This window comes from Euprymna scolopes, chromosome 18 (genome assembly GCF_053919585.1).
Source record: "Euprymna scolopes isolate OS-2025 chromosome 18, ASM5391958v1, whole genome shotgun sequence".
Classification (NCBI taxonomy): domain Eukaryota; kingdom Metazoa; phylum Mollusca; class Cephalopoda; order Sepiida; family Sepiolidae; genus Euprymna; species Euprymna scolopes.
Genome location: NC_136499.1, coordinates 34,302,282 through 34,315,028, shown reverse-complemented (window position 1 = coordinate 34,315,028; position 12,747 = coordinate 34,302,282).

Sequence of the window (12,747 nt, the reverse complement as noted above, 5' to 3'; positions counted from 1 at the left end):
AGAGATTGCCATGGCTTGTGTTACGTTTATAGAGAAGACAAAAGGAAGGCAGGACATACAATTACAAATATTCCCCAACTCCTCCAAGTATATGACACCTATTATATTCTAGTTATGAAGTACGCATCTATACGCACGCATAAGCATGTATAGTGACTCAGTTTCAGACCATCTCAAGACACACTCACGGATAATGTGAGCAGCAACAAACTTACAAGTATTCATTAATAAAATCATTAAAGAACTGACTTTTTATGTCGGCCATTTTTTTTTTTTTTTTTTTTTGTATGATAAGATTTTCGATGAACCGAAATGTGGTCTTCTCATTGTTTTTCAACTCTAACGAGTCTTAGCTGGACGCTTGCTCAAATTACTAGAAATTGAGCTATTTTTCTTACTTGCCACGAAACCTAAGTAAGTTGTGAGATTGCATGATTCTGCCTGACAATGAAAGGATGAGCCCTGTTTTTTTTTGTTTTTTTTGTGGGGGTTATTCAACAAGGTATTACCAAAGTTATGTCATGGAAGCGTTGATAACTCAAAAACTCGTGTCTGATCAGGCTGAAATTTCATACAGTGGTTATTGTAATGAAAGAGCATCAGATCTATGCATAAAATTCGGAAAAAAAATTGGAGTTCAAATTCCGTTCAAATTTCGAATATACCAAAACTTCTCATGGTCAAAAGGCAGAACCATATAAGATGCGAAACGTGAGTGGTTATAATATGGGTGAGTTTCTATGACGAAAGAAACCAAAGTTATCGCCAAGTGTAACTTTTTCATTGTCCTAAATGACCCAAAATCAAATCAATTAATTTGTTTGTTTGTTTGTTTTATTTCTTATCTGTGAATGAATTTTTCACATATTATTTACATGTAATCGCCAAAAAGATTTATATGATAGGAAAGAATAGAGTTACTTTTTTTATGTAGTTGATAAAAGTCCTGTCCTTTACTTTTAAACAAATAAATCAATTTATATATTTGTTCCTTCTTTATACAGTCATTATGTCACTCTTTTAAAATATCATTTTTGAATACCAAACTGCTTCAGAAAAGGGCCAAATTCGCGAAATTTAGCTTTAAAAAGACCAATCTGGCAACTCTGGGCAAGAATATGAGAGTGATCTCCCTTTCATGTAGCCTCGTTTTCGAATATTATTATAATAATATATGATGATTGTTGTAATGCTGTGAGAAAGAAAGTCCTAGTAATTTCGACGTGCAGCGATTCTTAAGCAAAGTAAAAAATCAGCGAAATGTTACGAAAGAAACAGGACAAAAAAAGAACATTGTCTGCTAAAAGGTGTTGGACTGAAGAAGTAAAGAAAATACTGTCTCTTAAAATGTGATTTTATTATTTGTATTGAACGATGAAGCACAATGTTACTTTTTGAGTATTTATTAATGCTTATTAATTTATCTCACTTTGGGTAAGTCAGTATTAAAAATACAGGGGACACTATTTTCATAGAAATGTTAATAAACTCATATTTGTTGCCTGATATCGTTTATTTTTGTTTGTTTTTTTTTTTTGTTGTTTTTTTCATTACCCAAAAACAAAACTTTTTTTTTTTTTTTTTGCGCTATCCAGAAAAAATGTCAGCTCTATGAAAACATATCTATTGATTAAATATATTTCCTATTCCATGAAATTTCCACGGATCCTGCTAACTTTTATTAATAGAGTTCCTTTTTTTACTTTATATTAGTTACTAGATAATAAATCTATATATCTATAAAAGTGAACGTGTCTGTGTGTGTCTGTGTGTGTGTCTGTGTGTCTGTGTACATTTTCCTACGCAATAACTCTGTCAATTTTCAGTCTACAGACTCGAAATTTGATATACAGGGTACTGAGACTTTGGAAATTCTTTGTAATCCATAATGTAAGGGGTCAAAGTTCAACGATTTAACATTAAAGAACCAAACTCCTCCGCCAATTTTGGGTCTAAACACTTGAAATTTTAGATGGAGGTTTCTTGGACATGGATCTAACTTAATAACTTTATTTGAGCCCAAAACAATAAATGTTAAGGGGTAATAATAGGGGTCAAAGTTAAAAAAATGACCGCTATTTTTTTTTTTTTTTTTTTTTTTTGCTCAATATACACCTCCAAACACCCGAGCAACGCCGGACTGAAATGCTTGTATATTAAAAAATATTCATATGAAACTGTAAATAATAAACTACGAGAACAACAACGTGGTTTAATATTTATGGTTTACCGTTTGTCGCTTATTTTCGAAAATTATGTTTTGAAGAAGTTAGGATTGATTAACGGATCTAATTAAACTTTAAACTCATTTTTTGTTATGAATTAGAAATACTATCTCCTAGCGTTTTATTTGATAACTTTTATTATTTTCACTTTCTAGTTTTTATTTTTAACTAAATACGAAACCTTTGAAATATAGAGTTAACCCTTTCCTAATCACAAACATGGCGAAAAATACATCTGAAGAAAGTCTAAGGTTACATTAACCAAAGAATTGTGCAAATAACACTCAAGATGAGAACATTAGTCCGATAAATCCAAATAATAGAAACAATCATTCGTCAATTTATTTATTTATTGCGGACTATTATCCTCATCATTTTTAGTTGTTGTTTCACGACGTTTCGGCCAACTATTCCTCTGGCCTTCGTCAGGTGGTAACCGCGACGGGATACGAACTCCGAATCTCCTAACTGCATCCTCAGCAATTACTGCCTACCATAGTTGTCGTCTCGCCATGTTTTGGGCCAACTAAGCTTCTGACTAGCTTTAGGTAGGATTGAAACCGCTATCGTCAGACAATGCTCACCTAGAACCGTAGAGAGTCAACGTCTCTATCAACAGCGGTTACAAATGAGCATTGTCTTAAGATAGCGATTTCAATCCTACCAAAAAGCCGACCAGAGGCTTGCTTGGCCCAAAACGTGGTGATGCGACAACAACTACGGAAGGCAGTAATTGCTGAGAATGCAGTTAGGAGATTCGGGGGTCCTATCCCGTCGGTGTTACCACCTGATGAAGGCCAGAGGAATAGTTGGCTGAAACGTCGTGAAACAACAACTAATAAAGATGAGGATAATAGTCCGCAATAAATAAATTAATAAATAATACTCATCTCAATAATGAATTCTAATTAAAATAATATATATATACCATTCGGTACGGATCCGACGATGGAAGATCAGATAATAAATAAACGTGGATTTATAGGACCAAAAATTCCAACTTTGATCCTCATCTCAAAAATTCAGAATTGTAATAAAGAAAATCTATTATAAAAAAAAGAAGATTGTTTCTTTACATTTTTATTCCAGCTATTTTGCGGATTTAACTGACGATTTGTGACTAGTAACCCCAGATAACATTGAAGAAAAAGTTTAATGGTGTCTTTAGATTCCATGATAATTGTAACCATTATTGAAACTTATTTGAATGTTTTAACATATCGAGTTCTATTACACACAAAAGTTTACTTATATTTATATATAAAAGTCACTTTATACGCGCGAGCTTGTTCACTGTGTACTCTGAAACAACTGAGCCGATTGTTTTAAAACGTTCTTAGGTTTTGTATCGGAATACTTCCGGTAAGTCTTGATAATTGGAAAAAATTTGATTAACAGTTCAATTTTGACGAAATAGCCAAAACATTACAAGTGCATTTGAGAAGTTTTATCGCCACACTAGCAGAAGAGCCCGGCGTATAACCAATCACTTATCCACGACGCAGGGCGTTTATTCATTCCACATGTACTACAAAGTAAAGTAAAGTTTCTCTTTCTTCCGTTAGCATTGTTGCGTTGTTGAATGTATATATAATTTTCTAGCTGCACTTCAAATACTTGCTAAATCACACACTGACGAGTCTTTTATCGCTATTCTCAAAAGACGAATTTATCAAAATATGTTTATTTACAATTAAGCCTTTGAAAGATAGACATTAGTTGTAAGGGGTTGGTTGGTGTGTGGCTCGACGACAGAGAGGTGCCAAGATGTCAATCACGCTCACAAATCGACATTCCTGGAATTGTAAACATCAAGATATTACATTCCGATTTCCTATTCTGACCTTGGAATGTAAACAGTTCTTTGTTTCATATATTTATAATTTCTGTCATTTTGATGAGACACAAGAATGTAGATCAAACCCATCTAGAATGTTCGTGTGTGTGCACACCTCTGCTTTCAAATGTGTGTCGCCACGTCTCTGTATCGAACAGAATCATAGATTAGTGCATATGTATTTACTAATTTAACCTGCAATACAAATTCAACAAAACAAATTAAAGTTTCTGCTTCATGTGCTAGTCTGTTTCCGTATTTCACGAGCACAACAGAAAGTAAACTACGAAATGATTATACGGATAATAATTTCGTTCATACATAGGAATCATGCCTTTTCAATGCCTCCGTTCAGTTTCAAGAGATAATGGATTCCCCTATAAGGGTGGCTGCCCGCATAATTGTGAGGCAAGGGTTACGCAATCCAAAACCACACACCCCCTGAATCGGCACTGCTTGACTCCAGTGGCAAGAAGAAGTACAGGACGATTGGAAACAATGCCGAGATAAGCGGAGAGCACATAGAGCACTTAGAATTCCTAAATGGCCACCCATTTTAGTACTGACCAGGCTCAACGTTGCTTAACTTTGCTGATCTGATGGCCTTTTCATGTCTTTATTATTCTCTTCTTTTTATGTCCTCGTTTATTTAGACTAGTACATATTTACTATTTCCCCGCGTACACTTTTTTCTTTACTAAACACTACACAACCAGACGAGAACACATTTACTCATCACATAACAAATGATAGTTATGTTTGTTTTACTAATCGGAGATAATCCGCCAAATAATGACACAAGTTTATTAGTTTTGTATAAAAAAAAATCAATTGAATTTTAAAAGGTGTTTTTGAAGGCTTAAAATGCAGGAATGTGCAGTCGTTATGAGCAGATAAATAAATAAATAATAAATAATTCAATATTTTATTATTCATTTACCTGAATGTTTTATTATTGTTATGTGGAGATAAATAACCAACCCGGAACATTTTACATAAGAAACAGAGTCACCGGTTTCACCGGACCCTTGTGAAAAAAAACAAAAAAACAGAGACTTCCTCCCTGAACTTTAACACGCTTTATTTGTCTCTATGTAATTTTTTTTTTTTTTTTACATAGGCATCACCACATTATCAAGGCCCAGAGGCCACTCAAGGATAAGGGTTAAAGAGTGTACAGTAGAAATTGGACAATATAGTAATCATTAGTAATGAAAATTTGGTAAATTTGATAACTTATATGGAACGGCTCATCAAGAACTTATTTACTTTAGCCTTGAACACAACCATATTGTAGTTAGCCGGAAAGCAGGAAAACGGAAGACAATTCCACAGGCGTGCAGTTCTAAGAAAGAAGCTTTGTTCATGGAATCTACGTTTAGGTTTAGGCACAGATAAAGAGTGGGGGGAATTATTGATAGTGTTTACAGCTAGACGAGTGTTTCTTGTGAAAGTTTGGCGAGGAGGGACCATAGATTGAAGCTCAGTTGAACACTTTCCATGAAAATAACGATACATCAGAGACAAACTCGCAACATCTCTTCTGTGAGATAGAGGTTTCAAGGAGGAGAAAAGGACATCTCCTACGAGGCTACGAAGTCTATTTTGAACTCTATCAAGGCAGAACAAGTCCTTTCTAGCAGCTCCTGCCCAGATGTGGCAACATTATTCCATCCTTGGACGTACTGGCTCTTATATAGATAGAGAATAGCATCAGCAGTGAGATATCTACCGGATCGATAGAAAGATCCCACCATTTTTCCAGCGGCCTTGGCAACAGATTTGATGTACGTGTTCTATTTAAGATCAGGAGTAATGGTCAAGCCCAGAAGCTTGTCAAAAGTTGAGGCCTCCTGAAGACGAGAGCCATTCATTTCAATTGATGCCAAATGTGGATTAGAATGTTGATGATGTAAAGAGAGAAGCTTGGTTTTAGATGCATTAAAAGTAACCAGCCACTCCTTTCCCTATTGTACTACGTGCTCAAGATCAGAGGAGAGAGAATTGGAGAGAACTTGGTCGTTTACTGTCTTAGATGTGCTATCATAAATGGTAGTGTCGTCAGCATAAATGTCTACAAATGATGTAAGGATGTGATTTGGAAGATCATTAATGTAGATCAGGAAAAGAGTTGGGCCCAGGATGGACCCCTGAGGGACACCGGCATTAATACTGTGAGCTTCTGATTTTTGCCCCTCAACTACTACTCTTATGAACCTATCAGAAAGAAATGATTTAATAATTGAGAAAACTTTTCCAGCTATACCATAGCTAGCGATCTTATGAAGTAAACCTTTATGCCATACCCTATCAAAGGCTTTAGATATGTCAAGAGCAATTGCCCTAGAAAGATTGCCACCGTCGAGAGATTTGCTAATCCTATGCGATATAACTGTAAGCACATCTGCTGTTGATCTAGCAGAACGGAAACCATATTGAGTGTCACTAAGAAGGTTATTTTTGTTGAGATGGTTGATTACTTCTGTATTTAACACAGATTCTAGCAACTTACTCATGACGCACAGGAGACTTATTGGCCTGTACTGAGAGGGGGATGAGCGATCACCTGAATTCTTAAATACAGGGCATACTGATGAGATTTTCCAGGGAGATGGGAAACTATTCTCCTTAAGACAACGTTTAAACAGTTTGGTAAGTATTGGCGCTAGTTCAGGTTGAAGTTTTTTTAGTACTATAATTGGAATACCGTCAGGGCCAGTTGCTTTACTGGAATCAAGGTTTTTGATTAACTTGGCAACATCACGTACAGATATACGTATATCACATAGCGTGTTTTCTGATACAGGAGGAAATATTGGGGGTTGGCGGCCTTGGTCGCAAAGGGTAGAATTAGCTGCAAAGTTCTTGACAAAGAGTTTGGCTTTGTCTGATGCTGACGAGATTACCTCAGGTCCATTGATAATAGTTGGGATGGAGCACACGCTTCTGTTCAGGATTCTGTTTGCTATTTGCCAAAACTGGTGGAAACCAAGCCGCTGCTCAGCTACTTTGGACTTAACAGATTGAGCATACAACTCTCTTGCGTAAATAAACTTCTCTTTCAGTATTCAAACCATAATGTATATGTATTTATTCCTTACACGGAATACTTTATCTTTGATTTTCCGAATAATAGGCCACCTTAGAACATATCAATTTTCTTTTCAACTGTGGATGGTATTTATTCCATAAGTCCTTTCGAGTGTATAACTCATCGTCAGGCGAGAAACATATCCAAAAATACTTTTTATCCGTTAAACAATTCTTCAAGCAAACCACGTCATACTTCTCACAATTGAATTTATTTAATTTTCAGAGTTTCATTTTTTTTTTTTTTTTATTAATATAATTTCATATTCGAACTAACGAAAAGAGGTAGAAAATCCCTTCAGTTGATTGTCCGATTCTTTCCCGTGAAACATGTTTTCTAAACAGAAAGAGAAGTTTACAAGCAGAAAGTAATAAGCAGTCTCAAGTAAAAAAAACGTTTGACCATTTGCTTCGGTGAAACTGAAAGTCAAGCTTTGAAGTCACATGAACGAAATCTGTATCTTTTTTTTTACAAAAAAAAAAATAACCACTAATCAAGTCTCAAAGGCCACTCGTGGATAATGGTTATTGAATTACGGTGGTCACTGAGATAACAGTGTAGTGACAGTTATTGGTAGAAATTGAGTAAAATTCTTAAGGATGGATTAATAAGAAATTGTTTACATTATACTTGAAGACGATCACATTGTATACAGCTGGGAAGCAAGCTAGCGGAACACAGATGGGCAATTCTAGGAAAGGAGCTTTGTTCATGGAATCAGCGTTTAGATTTAGGCACGGATAGAGAGTGGGGGAAATTGTTGATAGTGGTTGGAACTAAACGAGTGCTTTTCGTAAAAGTTTGATAGAAGGACGATAGATTGAAGCTCAGATGAACACTTGCCATGAAAATAACGATAGAGCAGAGATAGGCTTGCAACGTCTCTTCTGTAGGAAAGAGGTCGCAGGGTGGAGAAAAGGGTAAGACTTACTAGGTTTCGAAACCGGTTTTAACTCTGTCAAGGCAAGATAGGTGATTCTAAGCAGCTCCTACACAGACGTGGCAACAGTACTCCACTCTACGGCAGATTTGGCTCTTGTACAGGTAGAGGATTGTGTCAGGAGTCAGATACTTTCTGGGGCGGTAGAATGACGCAACAATTTTTCCAGCGACCTTGGCAACAGAATTGGTGTAAGCCTTATATTTCGAGTCAAGTGTGAAAGTCAATCCCAGAAGCTTGTCAATTCAGGGTATTTTTGTTTTGTTTTTTTAGAAGATATCCATTAAAATTAACAAGCCACATTTGCCCCATTGCTCAAGATTGGCAGAGAGAGGTCGTTGCTGGCCTTTGAAGTGTTGCTATAGATTATACTATCGTTTCCATGTATGTCGACGTATAAACTTATAAAGTGATTTCGGAGTTCGTTAATGAAGATAAGGAAGAGAGTTGTATCTAGGTTTTATCTTTGAGGCACACCAGTGTTGATACTTTGAACTTCGGATTTCTGCGCATGGAAGACTACTTGTATAAACGTATTCGATGTTTAAGAAGAAATTGTCAGATATTCCATAGCTGAAAATCTTGTAAAGTACACCTTTATCCCAAACGTTATCAAGCGTCTTTGATATGTCAAGAGCTGCTTTTGATAGTAATCCCCCGTCCATAGATTCACTGATACTATGTGAAATTATAGTCAATACATCAGTAGTAGATCCCGCCGAAGGAAACAACTTTGCTTGTCACTGAGTAGGATTTTTTTTTTTTTTTTTTTTTTTGCTGAAGTGGTTGACAGTTTCTCTATCTATCACGGATTCAAGCAACTTATATATGTGTCTAGCCGCACGGAAGAGCTGTGATACAACGAAACAGCCTGTCTGTCTGTGGATGACTAAAATATGCTCTTTTTCTGGAATTTCATATATTGATAAGTAGAAATAAGAAAATGTCACTAGCGTATAAAACGTAATGCTCTTTGTGAAACGCCGGAAGCTATATTTGTTTACACAATGTGTATGCTTGTGATTTTTAAATGCCTTAGAAGCAGCCAAATGGCTGAGTGGTTATAAACACTTACTGTCGTCTAGATAATCGAGTTTCGATCTGAGCTTGTCGTAGTTGCTTCTCTAGCCACACTGAAGAGCTATGATGCAACGAAACTATCTGTGAATGATTATATATATATATATATATATATATATCAGCGAAGCCAACTATTTGTTTGTAAACAAACTAATAGTTTGAGCACTGTGCGACGAGCAAATGCTAATTTAATAGACATTTGAGGAGAAATATTTACGGGGACTGATTCGTGGTCCGATGATTAGCGCTGCCGTCTGTCAACACGACGGTTGTAGGTGCGATCCACGGCTGGGAAAAAGTGAATGTCTAGCCGCACTGATGAGTTGTGATACAACGAAACAGTACTGTGTGTGGATGACAAATATATATATATATATATATATATATATATATATATATATATATATCGTTAGTTATCATTCCAAACTCCGATGTATTTATTTCACTCTTATAGTATTTTTAATTATACGCTTATGTAGTACGTCTTACACGTGTTTCGTTGAATAGCGGAAGTTCACGAAACAACTCATCAGAGACAGAAAAAAAAACAGTTTAAGAGGTTTTATTTTCCTTGGAATAAAAAAGATATATTTAAATAAAAATGTTGATAAAAGGAAATTGAAATCTTTTAAAGTTTGAAAAATCATAAAAAAGACTACTTATTATAGACTATATAGGCACCCTTCTGAAAAAAGGTACATGTGTGTGTGTGTGTGTGTGTGTGTGTGTGTGTGTGTGTGTGTGTGTGTGTGTGTGTGTGTGTGTGTGTGTGTGTGTGTGTGTGTGTGTGTGTGTGTGTGTGTGTGTGTGTGTGTGTGTGTGTGTGTGTGTGTGTGTGTGTGTGTGTGTGTGTGTGTGTGTGTGTGTGTGTGTGTGTGTGTGTGTGTGTGTGTGTGTGTGTGTGTGTGTGTGTGTGTGTGTGTGTGTGTGTGTGTGTGTGTGTGTGTGTGTGTGTGTGTGTGTGTGTGTGTGTGTGTGTGTGTGTGTGTGTGTGTGTGTGTGTGTGTGTGTGTGTGTGTGTGTGTGTGTGTGTGTGTGTGTGTGTGTGTGTGTGTGTGTGTGTGTGTGTGTGTGTGTGTGTGTGTGTGTGTGTGTGTGTGTGTGTGTGTGTGTGTGTGTGTGTGTGTGTGTGTGTGTGTGTGTGTGTGTGTGTGTGTGTGTGTGTGTGTGTGTGTGTGTGTGTGTGTGTGTGTGTGTGTGTGTGTGTGTGTGTGTGTGTGTGTGTGTGTGTGTGTGTGTGTGTGTGTGTGTGTGTGTGTGTGTGTGTGTGTGTGTGTGTGTGTGTGTGTGTGTGTGTGTGTGTGTGTGTGTGTGTGTGTGTGTGTGTGTGTGTGTGTGTGTGTGTGTGTGTGTGTGTGTGTGTGTGTGTGTGTGTGTGTGTGTGTGTGTGTGTGTGTGTGTGTGTGTGTGTGTGTGTGTGTGTGTGTGTGTGTGTGTGTGTGTGTGTGTGTGTGTGTGTGTGTGTGTGTGTGTGTGTGTGTGTGTGTGTGTGTGTGTGTGTGTGTGTGTGTGTGTGTGTGTGTGTGTGTGTGTGTGTGTGTGTGTGTGTGTGTGTGTGTGTGTGTGTGTGTGTGTGTGTGTGTGTGTGTGTGTGTGTGTGTGTGTGTGTGTGTGTGTGTGTGTGTGTGTGTGTGTGTGTGTGTGTGTGTGTGTGTGTGTGTGTGTGTGTGTGTGTGTGTGTGTGTGTGTGTGTGTGTGTGTGTGTGTGTGTGTGTGTGTGTGTGTGTGTGTGTGTGTGTGTGTGTGTGTGTGTGTGTGTGTGTGTGTGTGTGTGTGTGTGTGTGTGTGTGTGTGTGTGTGTGTGTGTGTGTGTGTGTGTGTGTGTGTGTGTGTGTGTGTGTGTGTGTGTGTGTGTGTGTGTGTGTGTGTGTGTGTGTGTGTGTGTGTGTGTGTGTGTGTGTGTGTGTGTGTGTGTGTGTGTGTGTGTGTGTGTGTGTGTGTGTGTGTGTGTGTGTGTGTGTGTGTGTGTGTGTGTGTGTGTGTGTGTGTGTGTGTGTGTGTGTGTGTGTGTGTGTGTGTGTGTGTGTGTGTGTGTGTGTGTGTGTGTGTGTGTGTGTGTGTGTGTGTGTGTGTGTGTGTGTGTGTGTGTGTGTGTGTGTGTGTGTGTGTGTGTGTGTGTGTGTGTGTGTGTGTGTGTGTGTGTGTGTGTGTGTGTGTGTGTGTGTGTGTGTGTGTGTGTGTGTGTGTGTGTGTGTGTGTGTGTGTGTGTGTGTGTGTGTGTGTGTGTGTGTGTGTGTGTGTGTGTGTGTGTGTGTGTGTGTGTGTGTGTGTGTGTGTGTGTGTGTGTGTGTGTGTGTGTGTGTGTGTGTGTGTGTGTGTGTGTGTGTGTGTGTGTGTGTGTGTGTGTGTGTGTGTGTGTGTGTGTGTGTGTGTGTGTGTGTGTGTGTGTGTGTGTGTGTGTGTGTGTGTGTGTGTGTGTGTGTGTGTGTGTGTGTGTGTGTGTGTGTGTGTGTGTGTGTGTGTGTGTGTGTGTGTGTGTGTGTGTGTGTGTGTGTGTGTGTGTGTGTGTGTGTGTGTGTGTGTGTGTGTGTGTGTGTGTGTGTGTGTGTGTGTGTGTGTGTGTGTGTGTGTGTGTGTGTGTGTGTGTGTGTGTGTGTGTGTGTGTGTGTGTGTGTGTGTGTGTGTGTGTGTGTGTGTGTGTGTGTGTGTGTGTGTGTGTGTGTGTGTGTGTGTGTGTGTGTGTGTGTGTGTGTGTGTGTGTGTGTGTGTGTGTGTGTGTGTGTGTGTGTGTGTGTGTGTGTGTGTGTGTGTGTGTGTGTGTGTGTGTGTGTGTGTGTGTGTGTGTGTGTGTGTGTGTGTGTGTGTGTGTGTGTGTGTGTGTGTGTGTGTGTGTGTGTGTGTGTGTGTGTGTGTGTGTGTGTGTGTGTGTGTGTGTGTGTGTGTGTGTGTGTGTGTGTGTGTGTGTGTGTGTGTGTGTGTGTGTGTGTGTGTGTGTGTGTGTGTGTGTGTGTGTGTGTGTGTGTGTGTGTGTGTGTGTGTGTGTGTGTGTGTGTGTGTGTGTGTGTGTGTGTGTGTGTGTGTGTGTGTGTGTGTGTGTGTGTGTGTGTGTGTGTGTGTGTGTGTGTGTGTGTGTGTGTGTGTGTGTGTGTGTGTGTGTGTGTGTGTGTGTGTGTGTGTGTGTGTGTGTGTGTGTGTGTGTGTGTGTGTGTGTGTGTGTGTGTGTGTGTGTGTGTGTGTGTGTGTGTGTGTGTGTGTGTGTGTGTGTGTGTGTGTGTGTGTGTGTGTGTGTGTGTGTGTGTGTGTGTGTGTGTGTGTGTGTGTGTGTGTGTGTGTGTGTGTGTGTGTGTGTGTGTGTGTGTGTGTGTGTGTGTGTGTGTGTGTGTGTGTGTGTGTGTGTGTGTGTGTGTGTGTGTGTGTGTGTGTGTGTGTGTGTGTGTGTGTGTGTGTGTGTGTGTGTGTGTGTGTGTGTGTGTGTGTGTGTGTGTGTGTGTGTGTGTGTGTGTGTGTGTGTGTGTGTGTGTGTGTGTGTGTGTGTGTGTGTGTGTGTGTGTGTGTGTGTGTGTGTGTGTGTGTGTGTGTGTGTGTGTGTGTGTGTGTGTGTGTGTGTGTGTGTGTGTGTGTGTGTGTGTGTGTG